This window comes from Bubalus bubalis, chromosome 3 (assembly GCF_019923935.1).
Source record: "Bubalus bubalis isolate 160015118507 breed Murrah chromosome 3, NDDB_SH_1, whole genome shotgun sequence".
In the NCBI taxonomy this organism is placed as follows: Eukaryota; Metazoa; Chordata; class Mammalia; order Artiodactyla; family Bovidae; genus Bubalus; species Bubalus bubalis.
Genome location: NC_059159.1, coordinates 7,972,508 through 7,990,856, shown reverse-complemented (window position 1 = coordinate 7,990,856; position 18,349 = coordinate 7,972,508). Strand labels below are relative to the sequence as shown.

At 54.9% G+C, this 18,349-nt stretch overlaps 1 protein-coding gene across 2 annotated transcripts in view; it reads left to right on the top strand.

The window, feature by feature from the left end:
- The window catches only part of UBE2O (ubiquitin conjugating enzyme E2 O), a 49,234-nt gene that overhangs the window by 18,416 nt on the left and 12,469 nt on the right, over positions 1-18,349 (top strand). The window lies entirely within an intron of this gene.

The window sequence follows — 18,349 nt, the reverse complement described above, 5'->3', positions numbered from 1 at the left end:
TTATTTCCACTTCCTCCAGAAACCCTTCTAAAATGACAGTAAAGGAATTTTTAAAATGTCTAAACCCACGAGGACCAAGAATAGGAGAGAAGACAATAGACAGGAGGCTTTAAGCTGTGGAACATGGTCAGTGGAAGTCGGCAGAGCAGGAGCTGAAATGTTGGTGCCGCAGTGACCTGCCCGGGGGAGCGGTATGGAAGCCTGGGGTCCCTCAGTGCTGGGACTCCGTCTGGGCCTGAAGATGGGGCGATTCGCTGAGACTCTCTATGGGAGGAAATGAAATTCCCTGAGTTACCTGTCTGCTTGTACCAACCAGAGAATACTTATCTCCTCTGCCCACAAGAGCAGAGGCTGATGCTCTGGAGAAATCCTCAAACCAGACACTCTGGACGGGGCACCTCAGGTGGAGCAAAGTGGGCAGCCAAACCCTGAGAGGGGATTCAGGGAAGTCTGTCCAGTTGAGGGGAAATCCCAAAGCCTGAGTCCAGGCAGGGCCCGGGGTTGGAGGACTCCCCTCTGGAAGAAGAAACGGTGTCAGAGACAGACCTGTGGTTGCTAGCGTTTGGCAGGCCCTCAAAGCAGAAGCTGGATGCTTCAGCTAATACGATCAGTGTGAGTCCAGAGGCTTGCTTGTGTGCACAAAGCTTCCATCATCATTTTATTGCCTCGGCTTTCCAGTTTTTTTATTTTGAAATAAATGTAGATTCCTAAGAAGTTGCAAAAAATGGCCCATAGAGGGCCCCTGCACCTTCACGCAGTTTGCCCCAGCGGTTACACCAATGTAACCACGGACAAAACCAGGAAATTGACACGTCCCAGGTGCTTGTGTACGTAGCTTCACGTAACCACCACAGCAGTCAAAGTACAGGCCTGTTCCGTCATCACAGAGAATTCCCTGATGACTCACTTAAAAATAGGGATGGACAGCAAGGATCACTACCTGTTTTCAAAAGGTTCCCAACATGAAGGGTAGAGGCCAGAACAAGCAAAGACAAAGATATATCAGAGGAAACAGCTGATAACTGCAAACAGAAAAACCCTCAAAACACATAGCGAATAGCCTCAGAGAAATAAGAGTCAGTATTTTGTCAATGAAATAAAACAGGATGCTCTAAAAGTCAGAAGAGGAAGTAATTCTTAGAAATTAAAAACACAACATTAGAAGGAAAAAAAGCGTTGACAAAGACTCCCAGGAAATAGATTATCTGACATCTAGGCAATCTGTAAAGAGAGGGAAAACAAAGGGCAGAAATGTATCAAAGAAACGAGAAATGTTTCCAGAATTGATGATCACAAGGTTCCAGGGTGGTGAATGGGAAAAGTCCTAACTGGCACATTTGTATAATTCCAGAACACTGGGGATAAAGCTTCCAAAGCGACCAAACAGTCACTAAACAAGTCTGGGAATGAAGATGCATCGGATTCTCAACTTCATGGGAAGCCAGAAGGCAATGGAGTAGATTTCCAGTCTGATGTGGTAGATTAAGCTAGTGCACAATAGAACACTCTTAAGTGCAATCATTTAGAAGTGCTGTGTAAAAATAACAAAGATGTTAAATATAACTGAACATATGACAAAGAAATGAAATAACAAGACACAGAATCAAAGAGGGAACCTAAAACCAGAGGAGGCTGCTAGTGTCCTGGCAGCTCTGGGGGGGGGGTGTGTGTGTTAGTTGCTCAGTCGCATCCGACTCTTTGAGACCCCATGGACCATAGCCTGCCAGGTTACTCTGTCCATGGAATTTTCCAGGCAAGGATACTGGCGTTGGGTTGCCATTTCCTCAGTCAGTTCAGTTCAGTTGCTTAGTAGTGTCTGACTGACTCTTTGTGACCCCATGGACTGCAGCACACCAGGCTTCCCTGTCCATCACCAACTCCCAACTTGCTCAAACTCATGTCCATCAAATTGGTGACACCATCCAACCATCTCATCCTCTGTCATCCCCTTCTGCTTTCAGTCTTTCCCAGCATCAGGGTCTTTTCCAGTGACTCAGTTCTTCACATCAGGTGGCCAAAATATTGGAGCTTCAGCATCAGGCCTTCCAATGAATATTCAGGGTTGATTTCCTTCTGGATTGACTTGTTTGATTGCCTTCCTGTCCAAGGGACTCTCAAGAGTCTTCTCCAGTACCACAGTTCAAAAGCATCAGTATCTTCAGTGCTGAGATTTCTTTATGATCCAACTTTCACATGTGTACATGACTACTGGAAAAGCCATAGCTTTGACTGTAGGGACCTTCATTGGCAATTCCTACTCTAGGGGACCTTCCTTACCCAGAGATTGAACCCTCATCTCCTGTGTGTCCTGCATTGCAGGCAGATTCTTTACCCACTGAGCCATCAGGAAAGCCCCGGGGATGTTTACTGAGCTCTGATACAGGCCCAACAATACTATAACTTTGGATTCTTTTAAAAACATATAGAATTGAAATAGAAATCCCCATTAAAGGGCTATTAACTGGTAAAAGGGGAAAAAACAGACATGAGAAAATCTCCCCCATGGAGCCAGAGAAATGATGAAGAGGTTTATCACTGTCCTGCACTCAGGTGCTGGGGGAAGTCTCCTGTGAGCGATCAAAACATCTTGAGTTTGAGGTCTGTGTTATAATCCCTATGTGTTTTAGGAATCCCCAAGCCAGCACCAGGCTGGTGATACTCCTGGAGCCACTTGCAGAAAGAAAAGCAAAAAGTTTGTAGAACGACCCTTGCACAGCTCAGGCCACCTGGAATCCTACAATTTCTACAAATTACGAGCCCGTGCCAATAAATTATTAAACATATAGAAATCATAAGCAAGAGTCAGGTGTCACAACAAAACAGGAGGATTTCCAACATTTTACAACTTCAGATGATAGAGATCTTAATATAATGTTTAAGGTGATCAGAGGGTTAAAGAAAGATTAGAAATCAAGAACAGAATAGGATACAGTACATTTTAAAGAAGCTGTTTTTTTTTTTAAGGACCACATACAATCTCTACAATAAAAATTCTAGCCGTTGCATATAAAACCCAACGGAGATGTTAACCAGCAAAATAGACACACCCCAGGAGAGAATTATGCATGAGCCAGAAAAGAGATCTGAAGAAGTTAAGTAGACTTAGCACAGAGATCCAGAGAGGTGGTGCAGAGGGGAGGGCGCGAGGAGGACCCAGGCCGGCTCTGGTGGAGTTCCCAGAGGGCTCGGGCGCATCTTAAAAGCAGCTTGAGAGGAAAACAGAGATTGCTCCCAAGGCTCAACAGTGAAGCCCAGCAAGTGTCTACATAGTAGTAGGGAGGTCAGACCACAGTGGAAGAAAATCTTCACCAGGACAATAAGACCAGCATATCATTGTATCGCGAGAACAGAGCACAGGCATTGGGTGCGAGCGAGGTTCAGGAGAGAGGGGACGTGTGTATGCCTGCGGCCGATGTGTGCTGGTGTACAGCAGAAACCAACACAACATTGTAAAGCAACTATCCTCCAGTTAAAAATAAATTAACTTTTAAAATATATAAGCATTTTCACAGAAATAGAAACCCAAGTTCATTCACTCACAGACTCTCACGGACTTCAGGAAAAAGGAAACTAAACCCAGGTCAGAGACAGCAGAAACTTGTGGTCGAGCTGAATCGTGGCCAGCGTGTAAAACTGGGGTCGTTAGTGACTTGAGGAGGGTTAGAAACTAAAATGCTGACAAGCGGTCAGTGGAGATGAGGGCGAGGGTCATGGGAGTGAACATGAAGATCTTTGAACTGTTAGGGAAGAGTGGGAGGGCAGCTGGTTTCCTCTAGACTTTCTGAGTCAGTCGGACACGTTAAAACGTTCACGGTAGAAACAGGATCGAAAGCCTTCAAGCCAATAGAGGGAGAATGTTCAGAATTATAAAAACTAGGTCATTTCACTGGAAAAAAAGAGGAAAGAAAAAGTGTGGTAGACAGAAAGACAGGTAACGGAAGGAAATCCACATGGATCACAGTGAATATAATCGGAGCAGCAGTGCCAGGTAACACCAGAGGCCCTCAGTTTGGACGAGCAGAGCCCTCGACGCTCTGTGAGAGCATCACAACCAGCCAGTCGCCTGGCAAGCGTTTCTGCCCGGCCCGCGAGGACTGGAGGCACGTGCTCCCGTGGACCTTCCTCCAGAAGCTGGTGGGAGGTGTGCTGCACCTAGACCAGGGGGTGTCCTGGGATCCAGGCCATGAGATCCCACCCAGGCAGGCATTGGAGAGGGGCTGGAATCTGCAGGAGAGAGAGGGACAAGACCAGAGCCGTCCTGTTAGACAGGGCCCCCCGGGGGCGGGGTGGAGGGCTGACCCCTGGGCCGGGCCGACGACCGCAGTCCACATGTGATGGGACCCTACCCTTGAGCAGCGGCTGTTCTAGTTGGAGGAGCAACTCACATGTTCAGAGGTGGCAGCCATCAGAGGGTCTCTCACTGGCCACGCATGACATTTATGAGGCTGAAGCCAAGCCCTGCAGCCTGCCCGAGCCGGCACAAGGCTCGGCTGGCCTGTGGAACGCCAGCCTCGTAGAGGGGGCCAGACCAGAGGCGCCGCCCTGGTTACCTTACAGGCCGCACTCTTGAGAGCCTCCCTGGGCAGCTCCCATCAGACCTGTCTTCGAAGTCTTAAAAGAGAGGCCCTTCCCCAGCCGATGTCCCCTCCCTGGTCCCTCCTTCCAGCCTAGTTCCTGAAGGAGCTGCCACCCTCCACTGCCTGCTTCCTGGGGGGGCCAGTGGCTCTCTGGTGGGGGTTCTGCTGACCACTGCCTCTGTCCCCAGCCCAGTTCCCACGGGTTCCCCCAAAGCCATCTGCTTCCAGGCAGGGCAGGTACTGCGGGAGAAGGAAGCGGGGCGGTCGGAGAAGGCCTTCCTGATGGGATGACGCCCAAGCAAAGACTGGAGTCAGCTGTCTGGGCACATGTAAAAGCCGTGATTGTCACCGTGGTGGCGCCTGGTGTGTGACTGCTCATTGCACTTCCGTGCCCCCGCCTCCTCCCGGCTCCTCCCGGCCTGATGTTTCATTAACTCCAGGCACACGCAGCGTCTGGCATCCTCGTGGGTGTGCAGATTGTCGTGTGAGTGTGTGGATAGATGGATGGATGGTCCACGGTCACGTGAGCAGCCTGTGACAGATGTCAAGGGAAGCCAACCCAGGCTTCTGCAGGGCAGGCTCTGTCCCTACCTGGCCTCTGGGAGAGGAGAGGCGGATCTGGAGCCCAGGCCCGAGGGAAGCGGGGTTCATGCTGGGTGCCCCGTCGCACCCTCTCCCTGTGTGGTTCACTGCACAGCTCTGTGCTTCACCTCCCGTTTCAGGGCAGTTCAAACTGACCAGTGAAGTAAGCCCTCCAGTCGTTGGCAGAGCATAAGCAGGGGTGGGCAAGAGAATTCCATTTCTATTACTCGCCACATGCCACTCATGTCCTGGGGACTTCCATCTCAGAACCATCACAGACCTGCCACCTGCCATCACCCTCATGTGACTCAGTTGGACCTTGAAAGGATCGTGGCAGAGCGCTTGTCCCATCTTCTTCCACTTAGATTGATGGGGGCTCCTGGATGCCGCCTGCGGGAGGTGGGGAGGATTCTTCAGACGCCAGCCTGGGGTCATCTTCTGGTTCTTCTTCACACTTCCGGTCCCGCAGCCTGTTGGCCAGTGCTGAGGGCCCAGGGATTAAGAGAAATAAGGCCAGCCCCGGTCGGAGGGATGGGCTTTCCTGGTGGCACAGTGATGAAGAATCCTGCCAATGCAGGAAATGGCGGGTTCGATCCCTGGGTCAGCAAGATCCTCTGGAGATGGAAATGGCAACCTCCTCCGGTATTCTTGCCTGGGAAATCCCATGGAACAGAGGAGCCTGGCAGGGTACAGTCCATGGGAGGGCAAAGAGTTGGACACACCTGAGCGACTTAGCATGCGTGCAGGTTGGAGAGATAGCAAGGCTGAAATGTTTCTCGTAAAAGGTATATACCATGTTCCTGGTACGTCTCCAGCTCTTCTCAGGCAGGAGTGCTGATGCTCCAGGGCGTCCGTCAAAATGTGTTAATGCATTTTCATCGATGCTGATTGCTACGGTCCTTTAGAGAACAGAAAATAGTCACCTTCTGTGCCTTGAGGGCTCAGATGACGATGACTCTGGCCTTTCTGTCTTTGGAGGAGTTGTGAGCTTGCAGGACCGAGCTGGGTCTCTGGTACCTATAGGTGTTTTCTCCTCACCTCTCTCCAGTAGGTGGTGGCGAGTCCGTTCCTTGTTCCCAGCCACTCCAGTTACCACACACTCAGCCTAGAAGCCAGCTGCTCAGTAAGCATTTGTGCTTCGTTCTGTTAGAAATCTTTGCTCAGAGGGCAGGCTACCCGATCCACCCCTGGTCTAATTCTGGTGACATGGGGTGGCTGAGAAAGGAAGACGTGACTGTCGAGGTGGGTGCTGGTGAGCGGTGAGGCCAGTCAGCTGCTCCCCGCGGGACCAGCCTGTCTGTGGGGCTCCAGGTGACTGTGCCGTGGACCGAGGGCATCAGGCCGGTTCAGAAGGCCGTCAGCACTTTGGGAGCAGCTGGCTGTGGGACCGTTGCTCAGGGATGTGAGGCCCTGGCTCGCTTTCCATCCCGGGGGTGCTCACCTCGCTTCCTCCTCTCCTGTCTGTGCCTTGGCCAAAGCTCTTGCTTCCTGGGCAGGGGGTGGGGAGAGGACATGTTTGCAGCCCCCCACCCAGTTTGTGTTAGAAAGATGGAGTTTTGTAATTGAGGAAAGCAGAGGATCACAGTTATTCCAGGGTGAGTCCTGGAAGCTCCTGCCCCCCTGGTGTGGATCCCCCTTACCGGCCCACGGGGCAGCTCGGGGTGGGTGGGATGGGGGCACAGAGCCCTCACGGATGGTGAAGACAGAACTGCCCAGGAGGTCAGCCCCCCCCGCCCCACCCACCTCAGTGAGAGCCTGGCCCTGGAGGAAAGACTTGGCCTTGGACCAGGGCTCTGGTGTGCATTTTTACTGCCTTTTCCTCCCATATCTGCATTTTTAAAAATAGCAATGCTGAGTGAATCCCTGTCAGTCTGAGTCTGCTGTGGAAGGTAGGATGCATTTCGCAGGGAGTGTGGCTGTTGATCAGCAGCAATTCTCAGCGTTTGGGAGTGTGGACCGCAGGAGCTGTGGGCTCTCCTGGGGAGAGGCGTCCCCAGCCTGCCACTGCGGGAACAGGCCCAGCTCTGCCGGCCAGCGATGACGTCATCTTGAAGGTGATGTCACTTTTCTGCGGGTTTGAAAGAGGGGAGGTGAAGAGGAGGGAGCAGGAGCGTTTGGGAGCTGAGGTCCCGGTGGTCGTCCCTGAGAACTGGACCAGGCAGAGACTGGGCTTCCTGCCAGGGTGGTTCTTTCTCAGACTTGGGGTTCTTTCCCGTAAGGAGAGCCGCGTTCGATGCACCAGCTCCTGCCCGTCCGGCCACCCAGCTCTAAAATCCCTGCGGTTCTTGTGGCCGCAGTGTGGGGCCCGGAGCTGCCTTCCTGCCTGGAGGTCTCCACCATGGGAGAACCGAGTCCCCCGGGTGTCCAGGGACGCGTGCTGGCAAGTTCCGCTCTTTGCCACCTAGGCAGCAGCCCGCCTGGGTCAGGTCCCAGGACTCTTGGCCCCCAGGGTCTGGGGCTTTGTTCTTGGCATCTCTCTGGAAGCTGATGGAGGCCAGAGTCTGGACCACCTGAACAGAGGTCAGAGTTGGGGCCACATCGTTTAGAGAACCTGGTCCCTGTGTGTGCTCAAGGGCTGAGCTGCTGGAGTGTGTCAGGTATACTTGGGGGGGGGCGGGTGTGAGCCCAGCCTTGCTTTGCTAGTTATTGTAATCCACCTCACTTTTGCATCTTGATCCCCAGGTTTTTCATCTTTAAAAAATTTTTTTAAATTAATAACAGGGACCTCCCTGATGGTCCAGGGGTTAACTACAGGGGACAAGGGTTTGATCCTGCTCAGGCCATGGTGTGCGGCCAAAAAAAAAAAATTAAAAACAAATGTCCCTGAGTAGTCAGGGCCCTCTTTTGTTTTAGAAGAAAGTAGAGCTATTTTAACCAGGCTGGTAATCGGACTCACCCAGGGAACATTAAGAAATAGATTGCTGGTTTCACCTAGAGATTCATTCAGTAGGTTTGGGATTTTATATATATATATATAAGAATCTGTGTTTTTGAAAGCGCCCTGAGGATTCTGATAGTTGCTTTAAACCTTAGTCCTCCTCCCAAGGGACCTGCTGAGGGGTCGTCCGTTTTTCTTCATAATCTTTTGCTATTTCAGCACGGCTAGGTTAAATATATCTAGACTTCTCCACTCTGTTTTTATGGGGCCATTGGTTCGTTTCCACCAGTTGCCCTTCAGAGATCAAACACAGTGGTGGGTGTTCAGCCAAAACACTGCCTTGCTGTTGCTGATTTTAGGGCTTGGCGTCTGCAGGTGGGTGTCCAGTGGTTGAGATGCATTTTGAATCCCTCACTCAGAATCATGTCCTCCTTCAGACCTGTGATAATATGAATTCTGGCTGAGACGTCCTTCTTCCTGTGTGAGACCTAGAGGAGCTCAGAGGAAAGAAGTTTCGTGCTTAGTCAGACAGAAAAGAAAATCAGGCCAGGGTCTCGTGTGCTGGAGTCTGCTCACTGGTCACCCCTTCTCCGACAGCACAAGGGCTCCGTGAGGCTCCGAGGCTCCTGGTCCTGGTGGGGGCCGGGGGCGAGGCTCGCTCCATGAGTGCCAACTCTGGGACCACCCCCTGCACGCCGTCTCCAGGCCCTTGCTGCTGAGTGGGCCGTGAGGACTCCTTTCCCCCCACCCCCAACCTCGCTCCCCTGGACCTGAGAGCACCCGTGCTGACCCCTGGCCTGGTCCTGTCTTCTCCTCACTGGGTCCCTGGATCACACCTCTCCCAGGGTAGGCACCTCAGTGCCGCCGTGCCACCAGCTGAGCGCTCCATCTCCCGCGCGCTCTGATTCATTCTTGGCCGAGTCTCATGATACGCCTCACTCTTGGTCATGGAAGTGGGTGTGTCTGCTCTCATTAAAAGGGGAGGAGAATTGTGACCGTATAAACAAGAAGGTGGTGACTGGCAGACTCCAAGATTTCCTGGGATTTTCTTTGAAAGAGCTCCTTGATACTGATATCCTTTCAGTTTATACAAGACTTTTTAGAAATGCCCTCTAAATCAAGATGCACCTGTATGTTAATTTTTGCTTCTGTTTCTGTCTTTGTAGATGTTAGTTTCATGTATTTGTTTCCTCCAGCTGAGGTTGAGTTCCTGGGGAGAAACCTTCAGGGGTGCAGTCCACGCTCTGCCCTGGCGCTCCCATCACAGGGCCTTCTCAGGCCGGCGGGGGCGGGGGGATGGGGGCGGGCTTTGGGGGTGTACATTCCCAATGGACTCCCCACCTGGCCCCTCAGCAAGGGCAGGCGCTGGGCAGGTAGACCCCAGGGCTCCAGGAGGCGCTGAGGGGACGACCTCTGGAGCTGGAAGGGGCTGCCCGTCCCGGGACAGCCCAGGGAGGTGTCGGAACTTAGTCAGCCCCGCAGCCTGGGCGTGGCGGTGCTGTGGCCTCTGCGGCCCTGGCTCTCAGCGTGGCCAACCGCAACCTCGCCTCCCTGTGCCAACGAGGCTGGAGGGACACTTCCTCCCCGCTACAGGGAGTCTGCTCTTTTGAGGTCAGTCAGGGTTTTAGGACTTAAAAATCAAACCAAGAGGTTAACAGCAGCCCCCAGGAGCCATTCAGTCTCTGCCAGGGTCATCAGGCCACTTGGTGCCTGAGTGACATCCAGTGCCCTAGGGTGGGTATCCCTTCCACGCCTTGAAATAGTGACGACAGGTATCTGAGGCACAGACGGAGGTTGGTGTACATCCCGGGAGGCTGTGCTTCCTCCACGTGGGGTCCTGACGCTTGAGGGTGGGCTTGGCCGCCCCACTGGACTCAGACACAGACCCCTTTAGCTGTTTCTCCTCCTCTCTGCTGCCTTTAAAATGCCAGTCAGAAGAGCCAGGATTTGCGGCTACATATCACAATCGCATTAGGAGCCTCTTCAGAATGCCTGCTTTCAGATTACCATCCGGGGGACCGACTGGGCAGGGAGCCTGGGCTGGGTCCCTCCTTCCACCCCGAGGCCCCTCTGTTGAGCCGCTGTTGAGTGAGAACACGGTGACGTGCCCATGTGTCACCCGGAGACCTTGTTACCCAGTGGGCTCTAAGGTGGCCTGGCTGGCGGGGGCCTCTGAGCCTGCATTTCCAGTGAGATCCAGGAAGATGCCTCAGGCCATGACGAGGGCCACTCCCGCCAAAGGAGGAAGGAGATAGCAGATCCAGGGCCCTGGAGTCCTGGTGCGGGTGGTCTGGGGCAGGCCCCTCACCTCTCTGAGCCTCCAGCCTGCTCTGCAGGGCGAGAGAGACCACAGCAGTACCTCCGACCTCTCCACGCAGGGCTTGTTCCCGCACAGTGTGAGCTCCGTGAAGGTCTGCCTGCGGGGTTCCCAGCCTGGGTCATCGTTCTGTGAGCTAAGCTGACATCAGACACGTGGGGGTGAGGGAGGGGTCTGGAGAGCAGCGCTGAGCCCTCTGTGGGCCTGCTGTCTGCCTACTCAGGGATGCCCAGCAGCCCAGCCATGAGGACAGGCCTGAAACCACGCTGTTGACTTCTCCTTTATCTCTTGAGGAGGGAGTTCTTCTCACTCTGAAGCTTCCCGTCTCGTACCCTCCTTCCGAATCCAGGAATCCTGGGCTCTTTTGTCCTTTTTGGAGCCAGGCTGATGAGGCTGGGGCCAAGACACTGGGTGCAGTGCTGAGTTCTTGAAGGCGGGCACTGCCCTCCCCCCGAACGCTGTAGCATCTGCAGAGACCCAGCTCTGCCGCCTGGGTTTCCGCTGGTCCACTGCCAGGCACAGCTCCCCGGTCCTTCCCTCCCACTTAGTAGGCGGTTGGACTTAGTCCCCTTTCTGTCCCCTTGGGCATGCTGAGCCTTGGGCCGTCTCCGCAAGCTGGCAGGCCGCAGCTGCAGTTTCCAGGCAGTGATGCGGTCATGCTGTATTGCCTGGCCCTGATTGCAGGCTTCTGGTCTGCGGCATGCCATCAGAGCAAGGGGGCCCTGGGGACAGGGCCACCACCCTGGGGGGTGAGGGTGTAGACGCCTGGCCAGCACAGCTTTCATCTGAAAGTGTGTGTGTGTTGGGGGTGGGTAACCCTTGCCTACATCTGAAAGGGTGTGGGGGGGGGGGGTAACCCTTGCCTACATCTTTGATGGACGTTTCCTCTGCAGCCTGGCCCTTCCCACCTGCCCTTTGGCAACAGAAGTTTTTGTGTTATTTACTCGTGTAAGTGTTTTCAGGTATTTTCATTTTGTCTCCCCCCAACTAAATGTAAGTTTTGTAAAGCCGGGACACATACCTTCGTATTTGTACTCTTATCTCGTTCTGAAATCTATAGAAAACACTAAAAAACTATTGAATTGATTGACCTCAGTCTTCGAATTCAGCGGAGCTTCTGTTGAGTGGTTTCTGTAGCATGGGATTGACAGAATTTTCCAGTGAGGGGCACCAGCATTGGTCTGTTCTCCCACTGCCCAGCCGTTTCCAGCTCTTCTCCCGCAGGCACGTGAGGCCCTCCAGCCATTTGTGTTTGCTACTGAAACCTTCTGTCCTCAGGTGGGCAGCTTGCTGATGGCTGGATTTTTAGAGACTTTCAGTCACATGATGGTCAACTGCTGTGAGAAAGTCATTACTCTGGCATTCACTAGGCTCACTGGCCAGTCAGGTCCCCAGATCCATTCAGAACTGAAAGCTGGCAGAGGAGCCTGGCTCCAGCCCATAGTTAGTACCGTTTCCTGCCTCGCCCAGTGGGACTGTTCTGAAAGCCAGCATACTGACATTTTAAGTAAGGTCAGAAAGAGTTAAGAGTTTCCCCAACCCCACCCACAGTGTCTACGTGTAAACGTTTGGATCCTAGGATTTTTGATCGTTTGCTTGGTGCTGGCTCTAGACGAGCTTCTGACTAGAAGAGATGTCTCCCTGCACTTGATGTAACCGGCTGAAACCCAAGCCAGAAAGGACCAGCCAGAGAGGATCCGCGGAGCAGCTGGGTGGGGTGGAGGCTCTCAGACACCTTGAAAGTGACCCACCATTGACTACACCTTTTACATCGTGACCCAGAACTCATGTATGTTACTTATGCAACTGGAAAAGCTTTCTCGAGATAGTACTCACCCTTCCTGTATGTGATAAGCCCAGTGTTGGCCATGACCCACTAAATTGATTTCATAACCCACTAACAGGTCCAAGCCCTCGGTTGGAAACAGTGTTGCTCAGGAATTCCCTGGCGGTCCAGTGGTTAGGACTCCCCACTTTCACTGCCGAGGGCCTGGTTCAGGAATGGGGATCGCACAGGCGAAACTGCATGGCAAAAGAAAAAAAAGTCTCTGCTCTAGGGAGCATCCATTCTAGGATTCCCAAGGCTTTTTCGGAATTCTGCACCAAGGGGTAAACTTGCCAGTCTGCCAGCACAGCTTCTCTGGCCTCCAGATTGCATTTGTATCGGAAGGAGGTAGTCAGTATCCCTGGGCCTGCCCTTCTTCTTTCCCCACCCATCTCTGCACCAGATCCTTCTACATCCTTAAAAGACTGTGTACATTCCTTGTTTCGCATTTTGTAATCTTATCAAGCCTTGAATCCGTAGGAACACTAAAAAGAGTTTCACTTACCTCAGTCCTAGGTTTTAGCAAAGTTCCTATTGAATAGTTTTCCTCTAGTCTCACCCCCCAAACTGAGCTGGGCTTCTCAGCCAGTGGCCCGCATGCCCCCGCCCCCGTCTCGCTCTGCAGTGCACAGGGTGGCCTCCGCAGTGCGCCTGGGTTCTCACAGCCAAGTGGACTCAAGGGCAGCAGAACGGACCTACTGCAGCCTCTGTGACCTCGGCTGAGGGAGCGAGGGGAGCTGGTTAGGGGACCCGAAGTCCCCCCACCCGACCCCACCCCACCCCGCAGTGATCACTGTGCTGGCTCGAGGGGCAGGAGGGATCCTGTTTCTCCGATTGTTTGTACCCCTTGGGAATAGCAGGCCTTTAGAAATTTCCAGCACTGGTCTGACCTCATCATATTTCTTTGAGGAATCGTTCTTTGAGTCCTGGCCTAGGTAAACAGCCTCATCGCCTGAGTGTGTCTGCTGGACCTGCCACTTCCCCACACCACCCTACCCCAACCGGGGTCACAGAGGGCCCATCCCCCCCCAACACACACACCATCTTCCACGTCTTCACTCACTCGCCAAGGGTGCCTTGTGGGGCTGGCAGACAGCTGGTCCTTGAGCCCCGAGTTGGAAGCTACTCCCATTATCAGTTGAGGATCTGGTGCGGTCCACGTCACTAACCCCCAGAGAAGCCCACGTGGTTCTCTTGCTCTGCGTCTGAAGGACACAGGCCTCTCCTCCCCCATGTTTTGACCTCCAGAGTTTGACAGGACAGTGGTGGGTGGGTGGCTTCCAGCCTCAACACAGACGTTCAGGCTCCTTTCAGGGCCGTCCTCTGCCTGTTGTCCAACTTCCTACTGCTTCCCCGCGCATGCTAGGGGCCCTGTTAGTGGGTGCTGATCTTAGGGACCAGGCACAAAGGCCCCTTGTATCCCTCGGGCATGTGCTTGGCCCCCACGGAGCATGCTAGCCCGTAGGGCCGCCCAGTCCTACAGGATGTGATGTTCAGATCCACTGGAAAGGAGCATCTTGTTTCAGCTTCCTTGTGTTTTGAACCAGTTGATCAGCCTTAGTTTGCCTTTTCCTCTCCTTAGAACATTTTTATTCAGTGATTTAGGCTCTCCCAGGTCAGCCAGGAGCAGTGTTTTGATTGAGGGTCTAGACCCTGAGCTGCGGTACCATCAGTGCCCAGCATCAGAGCCGCAGCGCAGGGGAGCTGTGTGTGCCTTGGGCGGCCGTGGGGCAAGGGGCAGCATCAGAGCCACAGCGCAGGGGAGCTGTGTGTGCCTTGGGCGGCCGTGGGGCAAGGGGCAGAGCCCCCGGGAGCCCAGAAAGGGGCGGGATGGTCGTGTGCAGCCTCCCTGCAGGTGGCCATCCCCCCCGCGGGGTCCCCACTCCCTCGTGTGCTGCTACACTGCTTTCCGGCTTGAAGCTTCCCGTCAGTTCTGACCTCAGGAAGCAGCCGGAGGGCGATCCCTTAACCCACCCCTGGTGTCCACACCGCCGGGCTCCCCTGGGAGCAGCCTCGGGGCTCCTCAGCCTCCACACCGATGATGCTTTGGGCTGATCATTCTCCACCGTGGGCTGTCCTATGGTTTGTTGGATGTTTTAACGGCATCCCTGGCCTCCACCCACCAGGAGCCCCTTCCCCCAGCCTTGACAGCCAGGTGTCCCCAGACATTGCATGTGTCCTCTGGGGGCGCAGTTGCGCAGTTGAGAACTCTGGGCTGCCTGGTCCCACTGCCTGCCCTGCAGCATCTTCTCTGCCCAATCGCCAGGTGATTCTCCCAGCATGCCCCGCCACAGAGAGCTGCAGGAGCTTCCGCCTCATCAGGGTGGACTCTCGGGCCCTTCCCCGGTGCTCTCTCTGAGGCCTGAGACCCCGGCCTCGCCTCCTGCTCACTGCTGCTGCCACAGCCTCTGCTGGCCATTGAACACTCCAGGCATACGCCGCCGGGTCTTTGGGGCAGCTCTCTTGTCTGTTTGGCAAGCTCCCTCCCTTAATACACTCAGACCTCTGGTCACATGTCACCTTGGAATGGCCTTTCCTGATCACCCACTTAAAATAACTCACTCCTGCTCACCTCCCACTTCCAGTCACTCCCGCATACATCGCCTGGTAGTGCCTTGATTTTCTGTATGGCCTGTGGCACAACCTGGTTGTGTGTGTGTGTGTGTGTGTGTGTGTGTGTCTGCGAGTGTGTGTGCACATGCACACACGCGAGTAACTGACTGTTCCTGTGCTTCACTGAATGGAAGCTGAGTCAGAGCAGGACCTGTCTCAGCAGTGCCTGTTCTCCTGAAGCCTGGCTACCCCACCCCCAAAGGTGCAGAATTCCCCGCTCCCCATGGGTGGCGGGCATGTTGTTTGCTACTCGTTTCCAGAGGAGGCAGTGGAGGCAAAGGACATGTATTCTTGGATTCCACCAGGCACATCCCTCAGACATGTCCCAAAAGTGTCTAAGCACAGGGAATTAATTATTATACCCAGGATCTTATAATAACCTGTAATAAATGTACCAAGAAAAAAAACTCACAGAAACAAATCTCCACGCTATACACTGGAAACTAACACAGGATTGTAAACCAGCTGCCGTTGCGGTTGTTCAGTCGCCAAGTGGTAGCCGATCCTTTGCAACCCCACAGACTGCAGCGCGCCAGGCCTCCCCGGCCCCCACCATCTCCTGGAGTTTGCCCAAGTTCATGTCCATTGAATCGGTGGTGCCGTCCAGCCGTCTCATCCTCTGTCGCTGTCTTCTCCTTCTGCCCCTCAGTCTTTCCAAAGTAATGCACGTTCGTTTTAGAAACCACCGGTAGCCCCTCTTCACTCAGACACTGTGTTATTTTGGTGTGTTGTGTTGTCTTTTTTTTTCTGTTCAGAAACCTCTGATAGCTACAACTCTCCTCCAGAAATGTTAAACCATAGTTGACCACCTCAGAGCTTGTTCAGAATTCTAAAGCTGATCATGATAAAAACTACATCAGAGTGCACCCAACAAAGAATGAGACTGTGTCTGGCTTAGCCTCCCTGCAAACCTGGCCGTTTCCTGGAGCAGGCACAGTGCCCCCCTGGTGTCGGCCCCGTGTCCAGCACCTGTGTTCTGGGTACTGGATCTCTGGAGGGCGGGAGGAGCAGAGGGCGCTCTGCTGAGAGAGACCAGGAGGCTTCTCCCACCTGCGGCCTTGGCCTTGGCGGGTGCTCGGGGGCCCTCATGACGTCCGCCAGCTGAAGCCACGACAGCTGCCTGCCATGTGCTCCAGAAATGAACAGAGCAGTTACTGCTTTTACAACCAGGACAAGGATTGCTGTCTTGCAGAGTGCATGGAGCTGCCAGAAATGCGGTCTGCTCCGTTCTTGTCTCTACAGCTCTGGGAAGGGAGGAGCTTTTTCTGTGGTTAAGAGAATGGACTCGAGCTGGACTGCCTGAGTTCAAGTCCAGGCTGCATCACTTAGGAGCTGTGTGCCCCTGCCCGCCGGACTTCATCCTGCTTTGTCCCAGTCTCCTTCTCTGTAAGGCCAGGATGGTGTACTGATTCCACGCAGTTGTGGAGGATTTCTCAGGTTGAAACACGTGAACTGCTTGAAGACCGCGTGCGTGTGGAGCGTGACACACTCCAGGTGTGCTGTCGCTGAGGCGAGGCCTCCAGAGCAGGGGTTTCTTCCAGAGCCTGTGAGATGCCGGGAGCTCATGCCTGGGGCAGGCAGAGGTGAGGAGGGCGAGGGGAAGGCCTGGTCCGTGGGCGGCGCCCAGCAGACGTGCAGAGAGCTGTGCCTGGTGTGGGGGCACGTGGGCGCCCAGGAGGCAACGCTGTGGAGCAGAGAGGAGAGCCTGGCGAGTCATCCTGCCCTCCCGGGCGTCTTGTGCTCTTCTTCTGGGATTCCCAGGGGAGGGCACAGGGACAGAACCGTGGCCCCGGCGCCCCGCTCTCCTCCCTGCCGTCCCTGCCACTCCCACTCGGCACGCACTGTGTCATTGCCATTGTCCTGCAGCATTAGAATCTGGAGACCCGGCTTCACGGTGGAAGGGAGTCTGGCTCTGGCAGGAGGCTGAGTGCAGGTCGGGAGAGCCCCGCCTGTGGACGCATTGGCTCCCCAGCACCCGCGCTCCACCCCCTGGGAACTCTGTGACCTGCCTGCCCCACATCCTGGCAGCACTTCCGCAAGGGGAGGAAGGAGAAAGCCCACCCCTGGCCTGGCCACGATGCCAGCTTTCATGAGCTGTGGCATTCTTGCTTGGGCCTCCGAGCAGCAGCCTCAGCATCCCCTCCGCCCACGGGGGCAGCAGGGCTGGGCCATGTCCCTGCCGGGACTGTACCGACTCAGGGTCCGCCCCGGGCCGCTGCCATCCTTTCCCCAAGACACTCTCGGGGACCGACCCCAACGTGAGGTGGGGCTGCTGTGCCTCACGCCAGACGCAGGGTCGCCTCCCACCCCTCGCAGCACAGCCCCTCTCCTAGAGGGCTTCCCCTCCCTGCAACTCCTGGTTTCCATGGCAACTTGGAAAGGCCTGTAGTTGGCTTTTTGAAGTCTAAAACGGGAGCAGAGGTTTGAGGTAGAGCGGGACAGGACACTGAAAATACCGTGTCCTACCCGGGGATTTGCACCCAGAGGGTTAGAGCACAGGAGGCTGGTTGAGTTAGCAAAACGGCACCGTCATTCCAGTACCTTCTTGGCAGAGTTCCACATGGCCCCTCGAAGCCTCCTGGGGTCTCGGAGCCTGAACCTGGGGTCATCAGCCTGCACCTGGGGGCAGCGGAGGCGGGCGGAGACATCACAGTGGGCGCTGGCTGAGCGCTGACCGTGAGCCAGGCGCCCGCTGGCCGTCTGTGCTTTTACCACCTTGTGAACCTTCTGCACCCCCGAGGGCTGCCGCACCGTCTCATCTCGGGTGAAGGTCCGCTGTGCCTAACCCGGGGCTCCCTCCCTGTGGGAGCATCTCGGTCGCCTGTTGGTGGCAGGCCCGTTGCTTCCGCTTTCCTTGTTTCATAAGTCACATTGCACGGATGCAGGGGTTTCGGTGACCTTGAGTGTCTCCCTTTTCAGTACCTCAGGCCACCTCATGGAGGTCGCCTTTCCAGGCCCCAGGTTCTGCAGTGGCGAGAGTAACCCTGAGGGTCTTCAGCTGGGTGTCTGTGGGAACAGCTCCTCCCCCCTCCTCGTTTGGGGTCTTGGAGGTTCTGAGCTAGGGAGGTGGGCAGTCCCAGAGCCTCCCTGTTCCCAGGATGCAGTGAAGAACCCCAGAGGAGCCTCCCCAGGCTTGGGGGTCCAGTGCAGAAGGTGGGCTGGCTCAGTGGAGAACCGTCGGGCTGTTGTGGGGATCCTGTGCCCAGGGGCAGGTGGGACAGTCGTGGAGGGAAGGGGTCAGCGCTTGCTGTGCACAGAGGTTGGCGTCCTGAGTTACTCAGCAGCCTACAGTGCTCCGCGGGACTGTCGATAAGGAGCAGGCTCCAGCTGGCTGGGCAGGATAGCCCAGATTAGAAGGTGGTGTGGCTGATAGCCACCTCGGGGTGCCCTCCGGCCCTGCGTCATGCTCCTCCCCCAGCCCACCCTCCCCAGCACTTAGCGGCAGGGGCGCAGGGCAGGCAGAGGCGGAGGCAGGACTCCACTCATAGCAGAATGTTTTGCTCTCGTTTAAGTGAGGCTTTCCATGGTCTGCCGCTTAGCCACCCTTTCCGGTGTGA